Source organism: Coenobita brevimanus, chromosome 13 (assembly GCF_032717465.1).
Source record: "Coenobita brevimanus isolate Jiangsu-jjx chromosome 13, ASM3271746v2, whole genome shotgun sequence".
NCBI classification, from domain to species: Eukaryota; Metazoa; Arthropoda; class Malacostraca; order Decapoda; family Coenobitidae; genus Coenobita; species Coenobita brevimanus.
This window is the reverse complement of record NC_136966.1, coordinates 28,672,174-28,698,949: the sequence shown is the minus strand read 5'-3', so window position 1 is coordinate 28,698,949 and position 26,776 is coordinate 28,672,174.

Sequence of the window (26,776 nt, the reverse complement as noted above, 5' to 3'; positions counted from 1 at the left end):
CTGGGAGAAAGGGAAAGTGTTGTGGCGGCAGCGCGGGGTGAAAGTGAGAGTGGTGTGGGGGTAGTGCGGGGTGAAGGGGCCATTGGTGGGAGGGAGGCAGCACGAGCACGTGGTGCTCGTAGGCCTAGGGGAGAGGAGGTTGAGTCACTCCCCAGCACTTCTTTCGCCCCTGAATATGCCCAAACTTCCTCCCCACAGCCCCAGGATGTGGGGAAAGGAAAGAAAGGGAAGGGAAAGGGTAAAGGAAAAGGGAGAGGGAAGAGAAGTGCGAGTGATGAGAGGCGCCGCTCTCCACCTCCCCAACCTCCCCCACCACCCTCACCTCCCCACCCTGACGAAGGGGACGATGGTGACGTGGCTAGAGACGGTGGTGTCACGTGGAACTGGGAGGATGGGAGTAATTTTACTCCCATCATTCACCAGTTCACTGAGGAGTGGCGGTCAGGTTGCACGGCTCCAGGTGTAAATGCTGGGTCGTCACGTTTAGATTTTTTCAATTTGTTTTTTGATGAGGCGTTTGTTGGGCGCATAGTAGAACAGACGAATATATTTTCACAATCCCAGCGCCTTGAAAGTGAACGCCTAGGAACCACAAGCAAGCATGCAGAACAGTATGACTTTCCCGTGACTATATCAGAGATGTTCCTATTTTTGGCCCTGGTAATCTTGATGGGTGTGGTGAAGAAAAATCAAATTCCTGCCTATTGGACAACGGACCCAATCATCCTAACACCTTTCTTTGGAAAGGTGATGGGTCGTAATAGATTTCAGTTTATTCTCGGCCGCCTCCACTTTTGATGCAGATGATCCAGCCAATGCAAATAACACCGATAAAATGAGGAGAATTAGGCTGGTATTTGATCATTTACGGGAAATGTTCCGCTCCTCATTTTATCCCTACAGAGACCTCGTCATAGACGAGAGTCTTGTATTGTGGAGAGGCAATATTTCCTTTAGGCAGTATATACCCAGCAAGAGACACCGTTTCGGGTTCAAGATCTTTGTTATGTGTGACTGTAAGACTGGTTATGTGCAAGACATAGTCTTGTACACGGGCACACAGACAGATATAATAGAAGATCGGAGTATAGGACTCTCTGGGGCCGTGGTGAAGACAATGATAGAAGAGTACCTTCATCGTGGTCATGTTTTGTACCTGGACAACTGGTACACTAGCCCTCTTCTCGCTAGGTTCATCCACCAACACGACACCGGAGTCTGTGGTACAGTCAAGAGAAACCGTCGCCATATGGTCAAGATAGGGAGGAAACTTGACAAGAATGAGGTGGTTTTCTTCCAGGCCAATAACATCCTTGCAACCCTGTGGAACCACAACAGGGAAGTTTGCCTCCTATCAACTGTTCACAGCCCCCGATGCACCGCACAGACTCCGTGGATCACCGTAGCGAGAGGAGGCGCAACGTATGGAAACCAGAGTCTGTACTTGCCTATAATCTGAACATGAGGCAAGTTGATCAGTCAGACTCGATGATTTCAAGTGTTGACTGTGCCAGGACAACGATGAAGTGGTACAAGAAACTCTTTTTCCACTTGCTCGACATCACGGTCCTGAACGCCCACTACCTGCACGCAATGACCACCGGAGTATCCGAGACCTTTGAGGGGTTTGTGAGGGAGCTGGCACGTGAAATAATCGCCAAGCATGCCCAGGAAAGACCCCCACACCGCCCCCGCGCCCCCGTGCTGCTCAGACTCCCCTACGTCTTGCAGCCCGCCACTACCCCAGCGCAATCCCTTCCGAACCAAACCGTCGTAAACCCCAGCGTCGCTGCCATGTATGTAAGCACTCGACAGTCAGACCATCAACGCAGAGAAAAGACACAAGATACGAGTGTGTCGAGTGCAATGTTGCGTTGTGCCTTCAGCCTTGTTTCAAGGAATACCATAATCTCGTACACTTCTGAAACTGTGTGGGAAGGCGAAATGACGCTCATGGTAATGGTAAGGCCAGTCAGTAGGTGCTAAGTCAAATATAAAGTTGAAACGGGTGTTATTTTTTCAGGAAAGTAATGTATAAGATGAGAATTAGTGTAAGTGGAAAGAATTGTTATCAAAACTACACCCACTGTGTAAATCTGGTCAGTAAATATGTGATAGGAAGGAAATAAAGTGGAAACGGGTGTAATGTTAGCATGAATAAAACGTATAAGTTGAACATTACTGTAAGTTGTCATAATTGATGTCACGATTACAGCCACATTCTGGTCAGTAAGTATGTGATAGGAATTATATACAGTGGATGATGTTGTAATGTTAGTAGTAAGGTATTTTATAAGTTGATTACTTGTGTAAGATGAAACAAATGATATCGCGATAACACTCCCTGTGTAAGTACGCGCAAATATGACGCTAAGTTCCATCGTACGTTCAGAAATGATGTAATATCAATTATATCAAGTGTTTACATGTGCAATGTTAGTGTAGAATAATTATATAAGTAAAAAAATAGGTTGTAAGTTGAATTAGTTGTCATAGCGACTTCACCGTGTGTGTTACTATGCGCTATTATTACGCTATATATTTACGTAAGGCCTGAAATAATCTCAAAACAGTTCTATAAAGTTGAAAAGTGTATAATAATATTAGAAAGGTATTATGTTAGTAGAAAAAGCACAATACGAGTTGAAACATCAGTCACAGCGAGTTCACTCACTACGTAAATTAGCGCTAGCATTACGCTAAATGTTATCAAAAGGCCTGTGAATACGTAAAAAAGTTCAATATAATGTAAAATGGTATAATGTTATTGTAGAAGTATTATGTAAGTAAAAAAAATTATATGTATCATGATTTTAGAATGTTAGCGATTCATGGGAACCAAGTTGGCCGATTTTGCTCGTTTCTCACGATGGTACAATGGTTATTTCTGCTCTATTTTTGTATAAAATCCAATATACTCTTTTATCACATGTTTTTATGTTTGTAATAAATTCATTTCTACTTACTTTCATTGGTTTCCCAAACTTATAATACCATAGAAAACGTTTGATGCTCACACCGCATAGGGAGAACACGGGGCCAGGTGGGACCATCGCATACCTGGTTAAGCTAATTAGGGACCCCAGGGACCACTTTCTTTGCCACCGGCCATTGTTTCTGACCAAAAGCGAAAGTTTAAGCAAAAAAAAAAAGGTCGAAAATTGCCCGGGACTGGGGGGTACCAGTGGTCGAAAAGTTGCCGGGACGGGGCGGGTTAATAAATTGGTAACGTTTCGACAACTCGTTTGTCATTTTCAAACCTATAGAAAATACAATAAAATCAAAGTAAACACCATGTCTATGATAAAAATACGAAAACTTAAGTAAAAAACCAAAGTAAAACACAATGTCTGATAAAAATAAAATGAAGAATTATTATGATAAGATGAGGAAATAAATCATTCATAGCTAACGTTGGCGGGATGCTACTAAGTACAAGGAAAAAAAATACATGTAATAAGACAATACATAAGTCAAATCTTAAAAACAGAGAAGGGGCTGGAGCAGTCGTGTGTGCCCAGTGTGGGCTGTAGGTGGTGAGTGAGGAGTGATTCAGCCAGGAGGCGTGTTACCTCGTCACGACAAGCGTGAACAACAGAAAAATCAGATTCGCTTATGGGGTGGCCTAAGGCTTCACAGCAATTTCGGATGGCAGAGAACGGTGGCTTAGCCATAGGTAGACCGGTTCTATATGACCGTACCCGATGTTCTGCAATTCTTACTCGTAATTGCCTCTTAGTCTGTCCAATATAAGACGCATTACAGCGACTACATTTATAATTATAGACAACAGAGGATTGCAGAGCGTCAGGGATTCGGTCTTTATGTTTGAACCATTGTCCAATGGTGTTGTTGGGTTTAAAAATTGTTCTCAGACATACTTGAGGGAAATTTTCCATCAAGTATGTCTTGCAACAATATATATATATATATATATATATATATATATATATATATATATATATTGTTACATAGCCTATGATTTCATCATCCTTTGTGTAATTCTAACGTACAGTATGCTGCATGTTTGATCACGAGCGTGTTCTACCTCACTCCCCCTTCTACCCTTATAGTAAAGTAAGTCTTTCTTTCTGTTGTTCAGAGCAGGATTGTCAACTCTTTGTCCCCATGGCTTCATTTGCGCGTCCTTCTTACAAGTTGTATCAAGCTCTGCCGGCCCCTATATAATGAGCTCAGTCTATACATTTATTGCCACTTAGATCTACTTCTCATTTCGTTCACATCTCTGTCCTCCCCTGTACAGTTATTATTATTTTTGTGAGTGCTCAGGAAGTCTCCAACCATCTAGCAGCTGTGTAATTTGAGTATAAGTGATATCGCATTTTTTCTTGTACTGTGTAGCATAAGGTTGATTCGTAGGCCTAGTGAGGTTTTTGTAATTCATGTAAGGTTCTTATTGTCATCCATCATTAATAATATTTTGTATCTGTAATAATATATCTTGCATTCACTGAGTTTTATCCGGCTTTCTCATTTTATCAGGGCTGACTTAGATAAATTTACTATTGCTAATTTCGTATTAATAGAGGCTATTGCAGTTACCATATATTTAACCTGTTTTTTGCCATTACATTATCCTTGAGTCCTGAATGTTTTTTGTTAGTTTGAGCATTAAACTTTAACTTGTAATTTTACCTAACTCTTTTGTTTTGAACCTGGAACTTTACGGGACAGTAGTGATTTTTAGTATTCTCATTTAAAGTGTACATTATCTTTCTCTGTTCCGTAACATAAATTTGGCGACCTCGCCAGGATATTCAGGATATTATCATAAGGATATTGCTTGATATTTTGTGGCTGTGATTTATTCATGATGTCTACTATTACTATGCTTGATGAAGCCAAAGATTTTTTGTCAAATGTGCAAGCAGTGTGTGATGTAGAAAACAGAACAAAGAATGAACTTTAGCTTGTTGCTCAACAATTGGGAATTGCAGTTCACTCTCATCATTCTAAAAATCAAATTGTTGACCTGATTAATGAAAGCTTGTTTAATGTAACTCCTCCAAATGAGCAAACGCAGATTGAAATAGCTAAGTTACAGCTAGCTCTGCAGGAGGCTCGTGTTAAGGAGGCTGAATTCCAAGCACGTGCTAAGGAGGCTGAGTCTCAGGCTAAGGAGGCGGAGTCTCAGGCTCGTATTCAGGAGGCACAGATAAAGGCTCAGGCACAAATTGAACTTGCTAGGATTCAGGCAGACCATGAGTATCGCATGAAACAAGGTGGAACTGGATCATCTAGCTCTGATGATTTTGATGTGGCTAAAAATATTAAACTTGTCCCTCCTTTTAATGAATCTGATTTAACAAAGTATTTTCAGTTCTTTGAGAGGGTAGCTACAAGTTTTAATTGGCCAAAAAAGTATTGGCCAGTACTCCTTAAAACTGTTCTCACCGGTAGAGCTCAAGTAACTTATGCATCTTTACCTCAGGATCAATCTGATAATTATGATGTAGTTAAGAGCTTGATTCTTAAGGCCTATGAGCTTGTTCCTAAAGCCTATAGAGGAAAATTTAGGACAACTAATAAGCAAGATAAGCAATCCAATGTTGAGTATGCAAAAATCAAAGAAGATCTGTTAGAGCAGTGGTTAAATTCTAAGAATGTGTATTCTGATTTCGGTAAATTTAAGCAGATGATTTTGCTGGAGGACTTCAAAAGGTGTATAAATAATGATGTAAGCCTATATCTTGATGAGAGAAGAATAGATAATTTGTCTGATGCTGCAGTTTTAGCTGATGAGTATGTTCTCACTCACAAGAGATATTCTAAAGAAAATGGGAAAGCTGAGAGTAAGTACGTTGCCTCTACTCAGAGTACAGGTAACAGGAAAGAGAATAAAGATGATGTTTCTCAGGAAGTAAATACCAGCTTCACCTCTAGATTTCAGAAAAGTAAATGTACTTATTGTAGTGAGCTTGGTCATACTACGGAGAAATGTTTCAGGAGACAGCGTGATGTGAACAAAAAGTAGTCTTTAAATATTCAGTCAATTGGTCTAGTGTCCACCCTCGAGAGTTCCCAGAATTCTTTAACTGAGTTAACTGAACCTGCTTTGAGGGGTAACTTAAATTCTCATGATGGAGCTCCTCTTTTGAGCAGTAACGTGGGTGACACTCTCAAGAGTTCATGTGCTAATTTCCTGTCTGATGGTTTTGTCAGTCCTCTGGACAGTAATGACAGGAAATCAGTTAAAATATATCGTGATAAAGGTGCTTGCCAATCCCTTATGCTGACCAGTGTTCTAGGTTCTAATGTTAATTCCTCTGATGAAACTGTAATCTTACAAGATGTAGGGAATAATTACTTCTCTGTCCCTCTCTGCAGAGTGAATTTAGAGTCTGGTTTTGTTAATGGTTCTGTTATGGTTGGGTTGGTTGAGACACTCCCAATGTCAGGTGTAACTTTCTTACTTGGAAATGATATTGGTGGAAGTCAAGTGTGTCCAGCTCCTCAGTTGTCTAGTGAGCCAGTGGCTGCGGCCCAGTATTGTGATGTCCCTGATGTGTTCCCTGCATGTGCTGTCACTAGGGCTAAGTCTAAAGTTACTGGTGACTTAGAGGATAATGATGATGATGATGTTATCGTAGCTGACACTTTTCTTGCTAATTTGGACCACTCACCAGATGAGGCAGTACCCCGTAGTGTTGATAATTTGTCTCGTCAAGAGTTGGTTGAGTTGCAGGTTGCTGACCCTGAGTTGAAAGGTCTAGCTAACTCTGCTTGCAGTGAGGAAGAGTCAGCCGGTGCTTCTACTTGTTATTATATAAAGTCAGGAGTACTTATGAGAAAGTGGAGACCCCCAACAGCATCAGCCGACTGTGAATGGGAGGTTGTACATCAAGTTGTCATCCCTCGTGTTTGTAGGCAGGATATCATTAGAATGGCTCATGATTCCAGTTTGGCAGGACACCTTGGAGTAAGGAAGACTGTGGCACGCATTTTGAAACACTTCTACTGGCCAGGTATCTTCAGGGATGTTTCCTGGTATTGTAAGTCTTGTCACACCTGTCAAGTTGTGGGGAAGTGTAATCAGACCAAAAAGGTTGCACCTCTAGTTCCTATTCCTCCTTTTGAGGCGCCATTCACCCGTGTGTTGGTGGATATTGTTGGCCCTCTTCCTAAGACTTCTTCAGGATTTTCTTATGTGTTGACCCTGATTGATATGGCTACTCGTTATCCTGAAGCCATTCCACTTAGAAATATCTCAGCAAAGAACGTGGTTAAGGAAATGCTAGGGTTCTTCACAAAGTTTGGTCTGCCCAGGGAGGTACAGTCCGACGGGGGAAGTAATTTCATGTCAAATGTGTTCAAGCAGTCTCTGAAAGAGTTGGGCATCACCCAGATCACGTCTTCAGCTTACCATCCCCAGACCCAAGGAACGTTGGAGAGATATCATCAAACACTCAAATCGATGCTCAAGAAATACTGTTTGGAACATCAGAAAGACTGGGATAAAGGTCTTCCATTTGTTGTATTTGCCGCAAGAGAATCTCCAAATGAATCCCTGGGCTTCTCACCTTTTGAACTACTGTTTGGCCATGAAGTAAGAGGACCCCTTAAGCTACTCAAGGAATGCTGGCTGTCGGAGGAAAATGACGTCAACCTGCTGGAGTATGTGATGAAGTTCAAAGAACGGCTGTCCACTGCTTTACAGCCGGCGAGAGAGAATTTAGGAGCTGCTCAAAAGATGAAGACTTGGTATGATAAGAAGTCCAGGTTACGCCACTTTCAACCAGATCAGGTTTTGATTCTGCTACCGGTGCATGGGCAACCTCTTCAAGCCAAGTTTAGTGGTCCTTATTTCGTGGAGAAGAAACTCAGTGATGTCAACTATGTCATCGCCACACCAGATCGTAGAAAGAACAAGCAACTTTGTCACATCAACATGCTAAAGTTATATCACAGGTGGGACGAAAATAATCCAGTCTGCACTGTAGCTGTTCCACCCGAGTCTGCAAGTGAAGCTCTCCCATGCAGTATGAGCTTGAGTGATAGTTTGGGGAAGAATCCTGATATCATGAATGATCTCCAGACTAAGCTTTCTCATCTACCTCCCAAGGAAAGGCAGGAGTTTTCGGCATTACTGCAGGAGTACCCGCAAGTGTTCCGTGCCACTCCAGGAAGAACTACTGTGTTGATGCATGATGTCGATGTTGGAGATGCAAAGCCAATTAAACTGCCTCCTTACCATGTGAACCCAGTGAAAGTTCCTCTCATCCAGAAGGAGCTTGGCTACCTGTTGGACCACAAGATGATTGAGCCCTGTCAGAGCGAGTTGAGTTCTCCTGTCACACTAGTCCCTAAGCCAGGTGGGTCACAGCGGCTTTGCATTGACTACAGACTTGTTAATCAGATAACCAAAACAGACACTTACCCTCTCCCTCGTGTGGAAGATTGCATAGACAAGATCGGAAAGGCTAGGTACATAAGTAAGTTTGATTTGTTAAAGGGATACTGGCAAGTACCTATGACTGAACGTGCTAGGGAGATCTCATGTTTTGTAACACTAGGAAAGACTTTTGCATGTTCTGTAATGCCATATGGTATAAAGAAAGCACCAGCCACATTTCAGAAGCTCATGAATGTTGTAACAGAGGGTTTGGCAGGGTGTGTTGTTTATATTGATGATGTATTAATCTTCAGTGACAACTGGAAAGATCACCTATGCCATGTCAGTAAATTTCTTAAGCGTTTGGTTCAGGCTAATCTTGTAGCTAATTTATCAAAGTGTGAGTTTGGTCAAGCTAAAGTTCAGTACCTTGGGTACGTAATTGGTGATGGACATGTTGCACCACCAGCAGCTAAGGCTCAGGTTATAAGTGATCTTCCCAGACCTAAATGTAGGAAAGAGCTACAAAGATTTTTGGGAATGGTAGGTTATTACAAGAGATTTGTTCTTAACTTTTCAATTCTTGTATCACCACTTACAGACCTACTGAAAAAGGGAGTTAAATTTGTCTGGACCGATAACTGTGAATCCTTTTTCAACAAACTTAAAGCTATCCTATTAAGTCAGCCAGTGCTCGCTACTCCAAATTTTGCTAAGCCTTTTAAGATCGCTGTTGATGCAAGTGATACAGGGGCTGGGGCTGTTTTGCTGCAAGAGGATGATCAGGGTATTGAACACCCTGTATTTTACTACAGTAAGAAGTTCACTCCACCTCAAAAGAACTACTCAACTATTGAGAAAGAGCTTTTGGCCTTGATTTTGGGTTTACAGCATTTTTCATTTTATTTGTGTTCTGGTTTTGACTCCATAGTCATTTATACCGATCATAACCCACTGAAATTCCTTAGTAAGTTTAAAGATAAAAATCAGAGATTGACAAGATGGAGTCTACTTCTTCAGGAGTATTCATTAGACATACAGCATGTCAAGGGGAAAGAAAATGTTATTGCAGATTGCTTATCTAGACTTTAGACAGATTGGTTTAGAGTAATAAGAAATTTCCTTTGTAAATTTCTTTTTCTTTGTGGGGAGGTGTTTCATAGCTTATGATTTCATCATCCTTTGTGTAATTCTAACGTACAGTATGCTGTATGTTTGATCACGAGCGTGTTCTACCTCACTCCCCCTTCTACCCTTATAGTAAAGTAAGTCGTTCTTTCTGTTGTTCAGAGCAGGATTGTCAACTCTTTGTCTCCATGGCTTCATTTACGCGTCCTTCTTACAAGTTGTATCAAGCTCTGCCGGCCCCTATATAATGAGTTCAGTCTCTACATTTATTGCCACTTAGATCTACTCCTCATTTCGTTCACATCTCTGTCCTCCCCTGTACAGTTATTATTATTTTTGTGAGTGCTCAGGAAGTCTCCAACCATCTAGCAGCTGTGTAATTTGAGTATAAGTGATATCGCATTTTTTCTTGTACTGTGTAGCATAAGGTTGATTCGTAGGCCTAGTGGGGTTTTTGTAATTCATGTAAGGTTCTTATTGTCATCCATCATTAATAATATTTTGTATCTGTAATAATATATCTTGCATTCACTGAGTATTGTCCGGCTTTCTCATTTTATCAGGGCTGACTTAGATAAATTTACTATTGCTAATTTCGTATTAATAGAGGCTATTGCAGTTACCATATATTTAACCTGTTTTTTGCCATTACATTATCCTTATGAGTCCTGAATGTTTTTTGTTAGTTTGAGCATTAAACTTTAACTTGTAATTTTACCTAACTCTTTTGTTTTGAACCTGGAACTTTACGGGACAGTAGTGATATTTAGTATTCTCATTTAAAGTGTACATTATCTTTCTCTGTTCCGTAACAATATATATATATATATATATATATATATATATATATATATATATATATATATATATATATATATATATATATATGCTGTGATTAAATGTTGCGGTAGTAGACCCCTCTTTTCCAGAGAGAGAGAGAGAGAGAGAGAGGAGTTACAAGAAAAAGTTAGGATCTTAATGACTATGCAGCCCATACCGTGGAGATACTTCTTGTTTGCCTGGAAATGCATATGCAATTCACATTTATTCTAGTGTAAGATCCTGCCGATGAATCCCTAAAATTTCTCTACTGTAGTGTTAACTTCCATGCTAGTCAGTTCCACATGTGGAGCAGATCTTGCACATGAAAATGTTTTCACGTAATTCTACTGGTAAATTTTTTTTCATTTACAGCTTCCAACCATGGTTGTGTGCCGTGTCGGTGTTAAAAGTAAGCAACTTTCTATGTAATGATTGTGCAACCCATTCAGATTTTAAACACTTTAATGAACTGACCTCGTAGTCTACGAGTTTCTAAAAAAGTCCCACAGCCCTCAGGCGAACCTGATACCTTAGTCTCCTGAACTCTTTTTAAGTCGACGTATGTCTTTTTCAAGCGACCAAAATTCCACAGCAACTCAGGAAGTGGCCGTATTAAGGAGATATAGACTGTGAGAACAGTCTCTTTATTCCTAGAGAGAGAAAGAGAGAGAGAGAAAAATAAAATGATGTAAGATGGGGAAGAGAAAGAGAGGTGGAAAGAAGAGTGAGAAGGAGAGGAGGGGAAGAAGAGAATACTGCAAGAGAGAGAGAGAGAGAGAGAGAGAGAGAGAGAGAGAGACTTGGAATGGTAAGAACAATCAGGAGAAATACTGATAAAAAAGGTGAGTGAGAGAAGAAACTGAAGCAGAGAGGAGGAAAACTCGCAGGTTAAAAAGTGGAACAGTGTTATAAGAGTGACACAGGGACGGAAGCACACACACACACACACACACACACACACACACACACACACACACACTTTCCAAATATTTGTCCACCTATCTGTCTGTGCCTGTCTGTGTACTGCCCCCCTCCCTCCCTCCCTCCCTCTCTCTCTCTCTCTCTCTCTCTCTCTCTCTGGATCCTTTGTCTCATCCCCAGTTTCCTTTTCCCTCCTTCCCCTTTCTTTATAGCTATCTGCCCAGTCCCTACCGTCCTCCCTCTCTTTCCTTTCCTTCGTCTCCTCTGTCACTCCCTCCTTACCTCACTCATCTTTTCTTTCTTTCTCCCTCCCTGTGTCACAGCTTTGTCTTACTTTCTTCATCTGTCACATGTCTTTTTTTTTTTTTTCTCCATTACTCTCTCCATATTTCTTTATTTGTACTATATCCATTTCCTTCACCGTTTTCTTCCCCCAGTAATAACTGCATGCTTTTTTTCTCTCTCCTCTCTCCGTCACTCTCTGTCACCCGAAATCTCTTCTTTCATTCTGCTCTTCCTACTGTCTTTCCCTCCCTCTCTCCCTCTCCCTCCTCTTGTCTTCCCTTCTTAACATCCCCCTCCTCTTTCTTGCCCTAAAAATTAACCTACTTTCTTTTCACCCTTAATCTCTACTTTCTCTCCGCAAATTTCTCTGTTTCTCTCCCTCTCTTTTTGCTTGAATGTTACATTGGTTCTACTCAGCCTCAATGCTTTCGTCTTATCCTGCTTAGTTCTTTCCCTGCGTCCTTGCCAGAATAACACACTTTCTTCCTCCTTCCTGTTACCTTGCCTTCTCTTCTAATTTTTCTCATTATCGTTCTCAGTATTCTGCTCCGTAGCTCTCTTTCCCACTTTCTTCTTTTCTTATCCCTATTTCTATGTTTGCTCCATTCCCATTCTCTCTCAGCTGTCTCACCTTTTGTCACCACTTCCCTGTCTCCCGGCCTTTCTATTCGCATCTTCCTTTTCTCTTTCCCTTTCACATTGCTTGTATCTCATTTCACCTCTCACTGTCTCTTCTTACTCTGTCTCTTTTCTTAGCTCTCGTTGTTCTCTCCTTGCTACTCCCCTTCTTATTTTCTCCTTAACTGTCCTCTCATTTCTCATTTTTCCACTCGCTCTCCCTCTCCGCCTGGCGCTCCCTGTCTTTTAACTCTCTCTCTCTCTCTCTCTCTCTCTCTCTTTCTCACACACACACAGTGTAGTAAACCTTTTCCTAACTTGGTCTATGATATGTACTGTACTATTCCTTTATTAGTTGTTCGGACTACACATAATTAGAGAGGTGCTTGAAGTACAGAAACCCATAGCTGGCTGTAAGCGAGAGTATGGATGGTACCGGGTGGGGTTATGGGGTCGGAGAGAAAAGTGGGGGGGTTGGGTGGGAGTGTGGGACTATGGGGAAGGGAGGAGGAGGGGATATCTCTCCATCGAGCGGTGTTACAAGCGCCTTAGTCCACGGAAAAGGAAACGAACTTATTCCGACGTCTGTGCATTCTCCCCCTCATTATCATGAGCAACACTAAGAGGTCTCCATTTTCACATTAACACGTTGTCTGGCTTTAAATAATAATATTCTGAATATTCAGGCTCGCATTCATTTTCCCTAACAGCTGAGTTACAGTTGCAATCTCCAGATCAGATCTCTGCATGTCAGCTAACCTTTCACATACATCAATCTGAGCAGAATCATCGACCACAGAGTCAATCAACTTGGCATAGAAGGTATCGCCAATCCCAATATCATCATCACCACTGTCATTTCCATTACAGTCAACATGATGATGGATGACTTTCACTGTCATACCTCTCGTTACAGCACAAGCAGGAAACAATTTCGGACATACTTCTAGCTCTTTTTTCCCCTCACTCAGGGGATTTTTTGACAAGCAGAGAACAGGTGGAGTAGACTGTGCACCAGTCGAGCAGGGCAGTACTCCCGAGGTGGATGGAAAGCTGATGACAGGGAGTGCTGGAGCTCCCGTTTCATCAGCCCTCAGGACTAGTTCCTGACCATTCCCCTTTGCTGAACTTTTTCAGTGTCTCAGTTACACAGAGAGTAGGCCAGCATGCTCTCCAGTACAAATTTCTCTAACTATCTTCACCAAACTACATGCACAGTACACACTACACATCCTATTCAAAATTCACCAAAAATGGCGTCGATTCATCAAGCCTCGGAGTCCCCAGGGGGGGGGGACCATAAATGCCCCCACCATCCGCCCCTCACCCGGTGACGACTCGAGGTGCCTGGAACCACTGTCTGACTCTCTTCTTCTTCATTTCTGCAACATTCGCGGCCTTTCCTCTAACTTTCGCTCTGTTGAGCACCACCTCTCCTCCTCTAAACCTCACCTTCTTTTTCTAACGGAGACTCAGCTGTCTGAGGCAACTGACAGCAAACTCTTTTCTGTATCCTCCTACTTTCTCTATACTCATTTCAAAGCCAAAGGTGGCTGTTGTGTATATATACACAACGACTTGTCTTGCTCTCGTGTTCCTGAACTTGATTCTTCTGAATTCTCCACACTCTGGCTTCGGCTTTCCTGTCATTCTCTGACTAAATATATCTGTGCTGTTTACTTATCCCCTAATTCTACTGACTATCAAAAATTCTTCGACTATCTTACTTCTACGATGGAACACATTCTATCCATTTCTCCTTTCTCTGAAATCTCCATTCTCGGAGATTTCAATGTTCACCACCACCTTTGGCTCTCCTCTCCTTTCACGGATCCACCTGGTGAACAAGCCTACATCTTTTCTATCCTTAATGACCTAGAGCAGCTTGTACAGCACCCTACCCGTATCCCTGACCGCCTTGGAGAGAGCTCCAACATACTTGACCTCTTCCTCACAACTAATCCTTCTGTTAATCTTTTCTCTCCGTTGGGCTCCTCCGATCACAACCTTATTACCTTAACCTGTCCTATCACTCCAGTACAGCCTGTGGACCCTCCAGGGAAACGTCGTCTGTGGCATTTTGGAGCCGCGGACTGGGAGGCCCTCAGGCAGAACTTCTTTGATTTTCCCTGGAATGATTATTGCTTCCATGGCCGTGAGCCATCTGAGTGTGCCTTGCACATTAAGGAGGTTATTCTCTCGGGCATGGAAGCATACATTCCTTTCTCATATCCTTTGACTAATGCAAGAAAGCCTTGGTTTAATCACGCTTGTTCTAGTGCTGTCCGCAACAAGGAGAGGGCCTACAAAAGGTACCGGAGCCAACACACCCCTGAATCACATCATCTTTACGTTTCTGCCCGGAATCGTGCTAAGTCTGCTCTTCGCTCTACTAAAAATAATTTCATCCATACTAAATGCTCTCAACTCTCCAACTCGAATTCTTCCCGCTCCTTCTGGCACCTTGCCAAAAATCTTTCTAACAACTTTACCTCATCATCCTTCCCTCCTCTTTTCCACTCTGATGGTTCTGTAGCTATTTCTTCTACTGATAAAGCAGATCTCTTCTCACAGACTTTCTCCTCCAATTCCACCTTAGACGATTCCAGTGCTGTTCCTCCATCACTTCCCCCCTCTGACTTCCTCATGGCTGACATTAAAATTTCTTCAGTTGATGTATTTTCTGCCATCACTGGACTCAGTACTAACAAGGCATATGGGCCTGATGGGGTCCCTCCTGTTGTTCTCAAGAACTGTGCTTCTGTGCTTACACCCTGCCTAGGCAAACTCTTTCGCCTTTGTCTGTCAACTTGTACCTTTCCTTCTTGCTGGAAGTTGGCTCTCATTCAGCCAGTCCCAAAGAAGGGTGACCACTCCCAACCCTCCAACTATCGTCCAGTTGCTTTAACGTCCTGTATTTCAAAAGTTTTTGAGTCAATTCTTAATAGAAAAATTTTAAGGCATCTTTCCTATCACAACCTTCTTTCCGATCATCAGTATGGGTTCCGTCAGGGACGCTCCACTTGCGATCTTCTCACCTACCTTTCAGACTCCTGGTCATCCTCCTTTCGGGACTTTGGCGAAAGCTTTGCCATTGCACTTGACATCTCAAAGGCTTTCGATCGAGTCTGGCATAAATCTTTACTTTCCAAACTGCCCTCCTACGGTTTCTATCCTTCTATCTGTGCCTTCATCGCTAGCTTCCTTTCTGGTCGTTGTATAGCCGCTGTTGTAGACGGCCATCGTTCTTCTCCTAGATCTATCAACAGTGGTGTTCCTTAGGGCTCTGTCCTATCACCAACTCTCTTCCTTTTATTCATCAATGATCTTCTAAGCTGTACATCTAACCCTGTCGACTCATACGCTGATGACTCCACCCTTCACCTTTCCATTCGGTTCGCGCAACGCCCATCTCAACAGTTGCTTCAATAAACAAGGGATGAGGCTATGGCACACCTAATGTCTGACTTGGCTCGTATCTCTGACTGGGGTAAAAATAATATTGTTGTTTTTAATGCATCTATGACTCAGTTCTTACACGTATCAACCCGACAAAATCTTCCACAGGTATACCCACTAATGTTTAATAATATTCAGCTTAGTCCTGCATCATCCTTGAACATGCATGGGGTTTCATTTACTCGGGACTTATCTTGGAAAGATCATATTACATCTCTTGTAAAATCTGCTTCCAAGAGATTGGGTTAGCTAAGCCGACTCCGCTCTTTGTTTACCCCTGCACAATTGTTGACTCTATACAGGGGTTTTATCCGCCCCTGTGTGGAGTACAACTCTCATGTGTGGGGAGGCTCCCCTCATACAGCTCTTCTCAATAGGGTGGAGTCAAAGGCTTTTCGTCTCATTAACTCTCCTCTTATTGACTCCCTTCAACCTCTGTCTCTTCGCTGCACTGTTGCATCTTTATCTCTTTTCTATCGCTACTTTAATGGTCACTGCTCCTCTGAACTGTCTGCTTGCATTCCTCCACCTCTACGACGTGCGCGTAGCACCCGTCTGGCAGCAAACTCTCATCCCTTTTCTGTCCAACTCTCTAATGCAAGAGTTAACCGTTACTCCCAGTCTTTCATTTATGCAACAGGTCAGCTCTGGAACTGTCTCCCTCTGTCTGTATTTCCTGCTGCCTATGATCTCCAGTCTTTCAAACGCAGTGTGTCCAGGCAACTCAAAATGATCGGATCTTGAATTTGCCTCTCTATTGTATTTTGTTGTTCTCTTTGAGAGAACTGTTACTGCGGGCTCATGGCCTTTGGTTCCTTCTTCCTCGCATTAAAAAAAAAAAAAAAAAAAAAAAGCACTCTCTTGTCCTCTCGCCAAGTCATTACCCAAAAGGAAAGTGACCCCTTGTGCAGGTAGCTGGTCAACAACACCCACACACACTGAACCAGTAACTAACTCTGACTGGAGCTTCATCTCATCTAGGGGAACAGATACAAAGACAGCTAAACCCTGCAACAAGACATATTCATTAGGGTCAGCTACATCAACCCTTCGACATTAGTGACTGTGAAGCTCCTGTGTCTCTAAGTATAGTGACTTCCTTACCACCTTTCCCATCAATTGAAACCAACCCCTTTGATATGAAGTTAGCAAATAACCTATCTAGGGAAGGTCACTTTGTATACTGCCTGGGGGGGGGGGGAACACCCTGACAGAGTCTGATTACCACTCTCATTTGATCCTGACTACTTCACTGCTCCAGTCTTACTAGTGTCAAACAACGGCTCTACAGTAGTCTGCGACAACTCAAGCTGTGAGCTGCTGATGAAATTAATGTGTCCTAAATGTTTAAATTATTTTGTCTCTTATTATGATTTCCAACTGGAATGCTACTGATATTAATCTAATTAAGTAGTAATTTTCATGTTTCGACAACCTCTACTTGAATGCTGAAGCTACATTTGCAGTTCTACATTGATGTGGTACAGTGCCACTCCTTAGTGATAGGTTGGAAATTTGTGCTAAAGGTTTTGATACAGCATCGTTCACTTCCATGAAATCCCTTGAAGATATTCCATTTTGTCACAGTGTTTGCTGAATATATGTATTTTGATCACAAGCAGAACACTTCTGTCAGTGGTCATAATGAATGTTATGATACCTACATTTACATGTAAGATGAAAGACAGAGGTTTCAAACATGAATTTTCCACTGTACTGTACATTCAGATACAAAGAAAGAATTAAGAATTTTCACCATTCCATTGTTGACGTCAGTATGCTCTCCATTCGCCAGACATAGAAAGTCCAGTGCTATTTTTTTCCCCCCGACGTAACTAAAAAAGCTGTCTTGGATTGGTTGATTGATTCTAACAATTGGCATTTTACAATTTTCTTTCCATTATTTTATTATCGTTTTTCTATGTTGACGAAAGCTGTAATATATAGTATAATTCCTTTCATACCATTTCTTCTTCATAATCATTTACATGTATTTTTTCACTACAAAACTAAGAACAAACCTTAATGACAGTGGTTGTGATTGCTTGTGCGTACTGACAATTTCCTTCACTGGCAAGGATAATACATATGTGTGTGTGTGTGTGTGTGTGTGTGTGTGTGTGTGTGTGTGTGTGTGTGTGTGTGTGTGTGTGTGTGTGTTAACTCCTCCTAGCCTATTTGTTGGGTTTGAATGAAGCCTCCCAAGTGAGCTCGTTGAGTTCCTGGAAAGATTTTCCACAATAAGCAAATTTCCAAGCATGATTTTAGGGGGATCAGCCCCCTTCGGTAGCTAAAATTAAATGGCAGGAAAGCAGATATGACGCTGATATCGTGTGTAAATAATATACAAATGACTCATAACCATAGCACATGATTTGGGGAGAGCGATCCCACAATGATTTTGGGGAAGTGAGCCTCCTCTTCCCAATTATAAACAAGTAGCGATGCCAAGACAACAAACCCGTTCCAGGCAGTCATTTTAGTGTTGACGTATAAACGCAATAGGATTTCTAGTCACATATCAAATATAGAGTTAATTAGGTGAAAATTGACGATTTTATGCCCATTTGATATTGCAACATGACTCACTTGACACTGACCCCCCCTTAACGATAACTAGGGGATGACTCCTCTGATGTAATGAGGCATGTTATACGATGCAGATTTGAAAGATGCACCTTTAGGTTTTGGTTTCTTGTCGTTATGACGAATTTGAAAGGAGTTATGGCGAAAAACGGGGCCTTCAGCCTGAGCCTTGGACCAGTTTGGCTTAAAATCTATTCAGGTGATCAGGTCATAGCACATCATCCCTGTAATTTTTGTCAAAATCGCACCAGTAGTTTTCCCGTAAAATTGTTAACAGACAGACAGACAAACAAAGAAACAGACAAGCAGAATGAAAACAATACCCGTCCCTGAGCCCCTCTGGGGCCGAGACGGGTAATAACGCTCTTCTGGCTCACACGCCATCTCATTACAGCTAACTATCAAGAGCTCTGCCCGGCCTCTCTGTCATATTTACTATTATCTCGTTAGGGTGCTACGCAGTCAACTATACCCTATTTGATTGACCTGTGCAGCTGAGATGTATGGGGAGAGTAGGGTGTGTTTGATTTGCGGCTGCTGATTGGCCGCTGATGATGTAAATCTATAGCTCTTCTTATTCTAACACACATATATTTATACTTTTTAACTGCCTGCAATATAAGCACCCAGTTAAAATATGGAGTAATTTCCGAAGCTAAAGAGGTCAAAATTACCTTGAAAAATGTACCGTTACCAAAGAAAAGTTGATTATAAAGTCATATAAAACGATGAGTGACGTTTGAAGTAAATTATATTCCTCCCACGGTGTACAACTACCTCCGCATTTTGCACTGCATCCACCCACGGTGTACACCTACGTCCTCATGTTGCATTATAATATCAACCCACGGTGTACACATACGTCCGCATGTTGCACAATAATAGCCAGCCCCCGGTGTACACCTATGTCTGCATGTTGCACAACAGTACATGCCTCCATTTACTTCAGTGACGTCATCAGCTGCCAATCAGTAGCCGCGAATCGAACACTCCCAACTTGCCCCATCAATCTCAGGTGCACATATCAATCAAATAGACTGTTGATGCACACCGCATTCATCTCAGACTCAACTCATCAACACCCCAAACATGCCCCAGTTGTACACCATACACACCACACATCTCCCTCACCCCTCAACACATCCCCAGTAGGGGGATATCAATAGTGGTGTTCCTCAGGGCTCTGTTCTATCACCAACTCTCTTCCTTTTATTCATCAATGGCCTAAGCTGTACATCTAACCCTATTCACTCATACGCTGGTGATTCCACCCTTCACCTTTCCATTTGGTTCTCGCAACGTCCATATCAGCAGTTACCTCAACAAACAATTGATGATGTTATGGCACACCTAATGTCTAACTTGGATCGTATCTGTGACTGGGGTAAAAATAATATTGTTTTTAATACATCAAAAACTCAGTTCTTACACCCATCAACCCGACAAAATCTTCCACGGGAGTTCCCACTAAGGTCTAACAATATCCAGCTTAATCCTGCATCGTCCTTAAACATACTTGAGGTTTCATTCTCTCGGAATTTAACTTGAAAAGATTATATTACACTTCTCGTAAAATCTGCTTCCAAGAGAGTAGGTGTGGTAAGCCAACTCCGTACCTTCTTTACCCCTGAACAGTTGTTGACTTTATGCACGGGTTTTACTCGCCTCTGTGTGGAGTACAACTCTCATGTGTTGGGAGGCTCCTCACATACAGCTCTTCTCAATAGGGTGGAGTCAAAGGCTTTTCGTATCACCAACTCTCCTCCTCTTACTGGCTCCCTTCAGCTTCTGCCTCTTTGCTGCACTGTTGCATCTTTATCTCTTTCCTATGGCTACTTCAATGGTCACTGCTTCTCTGAACTGTGTGCTTGCATCCCTCCACCTCTACGACAGGCATGTAGCACCGGTGTAGCAACAAGCTCTCATCCTTTTTCTGTCCAACTCTCTAATGAAAGATTTAACCGTTACTCCCAGTCCTTCATTTATGGAACAGGTCAGCTCTGGAACTGTCTCTCTCTGTCTGTATTTCCTACTTCCTATGATCTCCAGTCTTTCAAATGCAGTGTGTCCAGGCATCCCGAAATGAACGGATCTTGAATTTGGCTCTCTTTCTTGGTGTTTTTGTTTTTTTCTTGGCAGGAAAGGTTTACGGGGTCCTGGCCTTTGGTTCCTTTTTCCTTGCATAAGAAAAAAAAAAGGTCTAAACCTCATCCTTCAGAACCATACAGTGATTCAATGAGTTAATGAAAGATGAAGTACGAGAATAAATTGCAGTTAGGGGCATACACTACAGTATTTCTGTTGGCCCCTTCCCCCTGTGGTTATGGCAAAAAATGAACTATCATAACTCTTTATCAAATCCCCCGTGGTTGGGACGTCTCTAGTAACCTAAGATAGGTACGCCAAATGAGTTTATTCAGCTGCAAATCTAAAAGTCAAGCTGAGTATTTGTGTGTCTACTGTGCGTTTGCTCGTTTCTTTCACGAGAACAGTAATAGATATCGACCTTATTCTTCTTACATTAGGTCGAGATAAGTCCAGAGAGTGTCAGAAAAATACCAGCTAATAAATTTTTGCGATCGGTCGCGACGCGACGGCACGAAGTTTTCGGAAATAGAGAGCGGCGCAAAATATATATATATATATATATATATATATATATATATATATATATATATATATATATATATATATATATATATATATATACATATATATATATATATATATATATTTACTTTCTGGTCAGGATTGGTCACTGGGGGCTCAGTAACTGTAAAAGATAAGTAAATCCCCGCAAATTTTTACGGGGAAGCACTAGTAACGTGTAAGTTTCTTAGACTGCAGAAGTGTAACCAACAGTCTTCTTATGTGGGAAAAAAAAAAAAAAAAAACTATATCTATCCCCGTGATCGCGAAGCACGAGCTACTTTTTGCTGGACGTGCTCACAGGTATTATATTTTTTAGTGTGTGTGTGTGTGTGTGTGTGTGTGTGTGTGTGTGTGTGTGTGTGTGTGTGTGACTTGCAGAAGTTTTTATCCACTTTTACCCAGTTTGATGGGGAAGTGGAGGGGCAGGAAATTAATTTTTTATTAACAATTAGCCCAAAGATAAGGGCCACAGGGCTAGGTCAAATTTTGACTTATCAAAGTCAACATTAAGTCTTTATCTGATTAAGACCAAGGTTGAGGGAAAAGTTGAGGATAATGCCCGGACGAATGAGTACAGTTTTAAGATAAATCTGTCAAAGGTAAGGGTTTCAGGGCGAAGGTCATGAAGCACTGTGTGCGTCTGTTATAAAGAAAAGAAGTAAACCAGTTTTCATCTGATCTGGACAAAACTTAGTGGAAAAGTTAAGGCTTAGATAGGGACGAAGAAGTTGAATATCGAAAGCAATTTGTCGAAGGTGAACATTAGGCCAAATCAAATGTTCGGACCTTTTACCAGCTGATATGCATGGGTGTTGCTTTTTGTTAAAACACCTTTGATATGATGTAAAAAAAAAAAAAAATCTTTATTAGATCAAAAGTCAGCGATGCAAAAGAAAGTCAACTAAACCAGTTTTCCATTGGGTTTTGGCCAAACTTCGCAGAAAGCTTCAAATTAGGCATTTTGAGAAACATCAAGGGTCAAGTTCGTAGGGAAAGATCAAAGGTCAAAATCGCAGGGCAAGACAAATCAGACAGCTTTTATCAGATTTGGAACAAACCTGGTGGAAGTGTTATGGATCAGGCAAAGATGTAGTTCGATTTTGAGAGTAAATGGTCGAAGGGCACGGTCACAGAATAATGTCTAATATTCGGTACTCAGACCATTTTGCTGGATCGGGTATTGCACTGTTTGAGCGTTCTTGCTTGTACTGAATTTTAGTTAACGCCACAGTATTATGTTCGGCTGCGCATGAGTCATTTACGTCTAAATAATCAAAGCTTAGTACTTAGTTACTATTTGCTCATTGATAATAAACGTATAAAGCAATATAAAATGTTTTAAAAATTATATAGTTGGTGGATATAAGGTTCAGCATTTTTGTAAGTTGCTGTATATATATTATCAGTCTGATCTTCTTCCTGTTCCACTTCCGCCATTTGTTTCCTCGTCTCAGTAACCTTGATCTCTCTCTCTCTCTCTCTCTCTCTCTCTCTCTCTCTCTCCTATTTTGCACGGCAGTAGTTCAACTTTCTCTCCACACATGAAGCTGTCTACTTCTAGCACACACTTTCTTCTACCGAAAGGTTTTCCTCTCAGATCCACTTTCAGCAGTATTATACTATCCATTCTTCTTTCTCATGAACTTGTCTATCAGATTTCCCTTTGACACTTTTTTCTGCTTCCGCTTTTCTGGCTTTTCTGCTATCTCTGTCTTCAGCTCAACCTTCATTTCTGGTCACTATGCAGTTTCATTTGGAGATGGCCGGTGCTCCCTTCTAAATCTGTTACAGGTGTTGTTCTTCAGGGTACTTTTTTCCACAACAACTATCTTTCTAGTATTTATCAGTGCTCCTTGTGCTGTATTGCCTATCTATACCTATCCACCCATACCCTCTCCTCATATAAAGGGCAACATTGGTCCTTCGTCAAACCCTAAAGACGATGTCTTTACTGATAACTTGACAATAACAACAGTGCTGGATGCATCCTTCAACAATGTTTCACGAGAGAAAATATCTGACATAGCCATCCCTCTGTAATATTCATAGGCTTAGACAACGATAATTTGAAGGAAGTGACAGGACGAAAGTATTAAATATCTTGAGAATACCGTCCCTTAGTAATCAATATGTCGAGATAAATTAACTCCCAAAATATTCCGAGAACTGTCTCGACAATTAATCTTTTCATTTCGTGTAATTGAAATATTAAAAAAAATAATAATATCTGAAGACAAAGTCAGTAGAGGATGTCTCTCTGATGTATTATCAAAAATACTATGTGAATAAGCGTTGTGTGTGTGTGTGTGTGTGTGTGTGTGTGTGTGTGTGTGTGTGTGTGTGTGTGTGTGTGTGTGTGTGTGTCCACATTTGACCCCCCTTGGATTTAGATTTGCCATATATCAAAAGACACGGAATGACGAACTGATAACAATGGTGTAATTTATAATTGCGGGGTTCAATTGCGTGCGAGCCACGCGCATTTTTGACCCCGATTTTTCGCCAGATATTGGGAACCCCCTACAGGCCATACCACTAGGTGGAATGAGCTGAAATTTTGCATTGGCATGCTCGGTGCCTGAGAGCAGGTTCATATCAAGTTTGGTGACTGTGCATGTCTTGGGGGCCGCGTGGTACTTCTCCTTGTGCCTATAACTTCAGTTATGAAGGCACACTATAGCTGACGACTGATTGCTATCTGCGTTTCGTCATTTGCTTTTTACGCACCATCACAAGTGCACTGAGCATTGTTACTTTTCACTATAATAATGTGATTTATTAAGGATCCCTGCTGCATTCATCAATGAAATATTTTTGTCCATCCTACCTTACCTTCGTTATTTTATTGTATGAATATGCATGTTAAGTATTTAAGTTACAATCGAGAGTTAAGTGCCCTCGGCAAGAGCAAGCACTTAGCGGTCCGATAGGGCTGCTGAAAGCTTGTTTAAGCTTCCACAGGGCGGTGAGACTCCCTCCCCACAGAATACAAACAAATTAACTTCAACATTAAGGAAAACTTTTGAAAAAAGTAAAAAAAAAATGTTTATTACTTGACTAATGCTTGCCCTCAAAAATCTGCGGGACTGACTAATAGCCTTTCAACTCAAAATGTTTCCAAATGCCATTATCTTTGTTTCTATACAATTTTTGAGTGAAAAATATCCAATTCTGACCAAAAAGTCGAAAAAAATTACTGTCGCAAAATCCGACAATTTCGCGACGTCATGTCATACCCGATCTCCAAAATCTTTGTTTGGTACTTCCTTGACACTCCCCGGACTAACGCCTACCTAACGCAAAACGAATTGTTGCCTATTACCATTCATATTAAAGAAATGAGCAAACGCACTGACAAACATTTTCGCTTGTAGCTAATTTCGAAAAATTCGCGCCATTATGTCGCACGCGATCGCCAATTTTTGTTAGGCATTTTTATGGCACTCCCTGGTCTTACCCTGACTTAATGCCAAAAGAACTATGTCGATATCTATTAACGTTCTCGTGAGAGAAAAACGAACAAACGCACAGACAGACAGACACATACACAGCTTGACACTATTATTTAGATACAGTTATTCAGATTGGCTACCAGATAATCACCATTGGTTTCGTAACAGTAGATCATTCGCAAAGAATATACCGAGAAATTTAGACAAAAATCTTGTATGATAATTGGGGCGCAAAATACCAACGGACGTGATTTATCTAGATTTTCAGGAAACGTTTCATTAAGTTCCCAAATTAAGACTATTAGGGAAATTAGTGATCCATGGTCTCTTGAATAAAATACGTTCATGAATCTCCGGTTTGGGCAGTGGGTCGTTATTCATGGCGAAATTTTTGATTAACTGGAAATAACTAGTGAGTTTTACAAGAAGTCTCCGTCGCTGGATTAGAAAATGGACTAGACTCTATGGTGGTGAAATCTGCAGAGGATATGAGAGTCAAAGGCAGATTCGCTAATAATTCAAGCTGTGAATACATTTTCTCTAAAATGGCCTCGTTTGATCAGAAAAGCGGGACTAAAATTGGCAGATAAGGATAATGTAGGTAATTTTAATGCAAACCAAAACACAAGAAAAAAAAAAAAATAAACAAGTGCACCGATTGTTCGATGTCCCACTGACAAAAGAAAATAACGAGAAATCTCGTAATTTATTGTTGGTAATGATAACAACATATCCAGAGAGAGAGAGAGAGAGAGAGAGAGAGAGAGAGAGAGAGAGAGAGAGAGAGAGAAGGCGCGTACTAGAGAGTAACAAGGCGCCATTGCAAAGAACTTCGACCATAAAAGAGCCAGAATTACCTCTATATATCGGTGATTAGATCACACCTAGAATACTGATTATAGTACTGTTCCTCGAGTCTTACTAAGGATGAAGACAGAGTCGGGAGACTGACTGGAAGAGCCACAAAGTTGTCCCTCTTTGATAAATTTATCATTTGAAGAATGACTAAGGCAAATATAATTTTCTTAAAAAAAAAAAAAAAGGAAGTCTGGTATAATTAAACATAAAATCTTAACATATTAGGCAACGCCAGGTAGAATATTTGTTTGAAAAAGAAAAATATACTTTGAACTAAAATAATGAAATGAAAGTGAAAGATGAGAGAATGAACACCAGTAATATACTCGTATAGGTAAATTAAATTAATATTTACATAATCGAGTCGAACAGCAAAATCAGCTTCGAACAACCGTCGTTAGACACTACAGGCTATTGTAATATTTGTGCTGCATATGTCTATGCCAATGTGTGTGTTGACGACAGTGAGGCGATTGCTTAATTATTAGACCATTCTGTCACTGTATATAATCTTTAATGACTGGTTGATTAAAGACTGTGTTGAGAATACTATTTGATCTTCTGTCTTGCCTATAACACCCTCCGTAATTGTTTTTCCAACAGCCGTGGTGCTTTCAGGTCCCTCCCCCCACCCGTTGTTATCCGATTGGTATTGTAAATGGAGCTATCTTTTTTTCTAACCATTTGTCACACAGGTAGGGTAGCCCTTCAGTGAAAAAAAAAAAAAAAAAAAGCTTTTCCTCCATATGATAACCACATTTTTGTCCAATGTTCTTCACATACTTTAATATCCTACTGTATGTACTGGTAATCGAAGCTACGTAATCTTCTCTTCCACTTCAGTCAGTATCCATTACAGCAGTTACTTCAAGGACTTAAGCTACAGCACACATGGTTTCTCACTTTTTGTGGAGGGGAGGGGGCTGGGCGAAAAGAACCTTTATATTAAACTTACCAATAACTCAATATCTCAACCTGTCAGTAGCACCCAACTTGTCCTTAATGTATACAAAAAATGTGTGTGTGTGTGTGTGTGTGTGTGTGTGTGTGTGTGTGTGTGTAATAATGCCGAGTCATCCTACTATAGTAGCGGCGAGCGGCTCTGAGGTTGTTATTTGTGAGACCGATTTCGTATCATATTATGCCCGAATCAAAACATTAAGCACGAATATATTATACACGAATATTATTATACACGAACATATTATACACGAATCACATGCGTCTTATTTAATACACGAAATCAGATGTACTTTTGAATGGTAGTTGCCAGGGCACGATAATAACAACCTCAGAGTCCCGCGCCGCGACTATAGTGTGGTCCGATATGTCATCGAAAACGGGGTGTTTCGAGATTGGTCTGCCTCAATTGAGTTCAGGGTGGTTTTGGCATCTTAAGGTGTCGAATGGAGAGAAAATCATAGGGTTAAGTTTTTTCGACCCCCCTAACCCTCGTTTTGGGGCAAATCCAATATGGCTTCCATCCCAGGTAGGAAATCTGCAATCTTCACAACTCCTTGGTCGATACTGATAATCTTGGTGTCTTTTATAGAGTTTTCGATGATGCTGAGTTGATTGACAACATTTTCAAAGCAATTCGAAGTTATGGTCACGTGATTCGATCAAGGTCAAGGTCATTTTT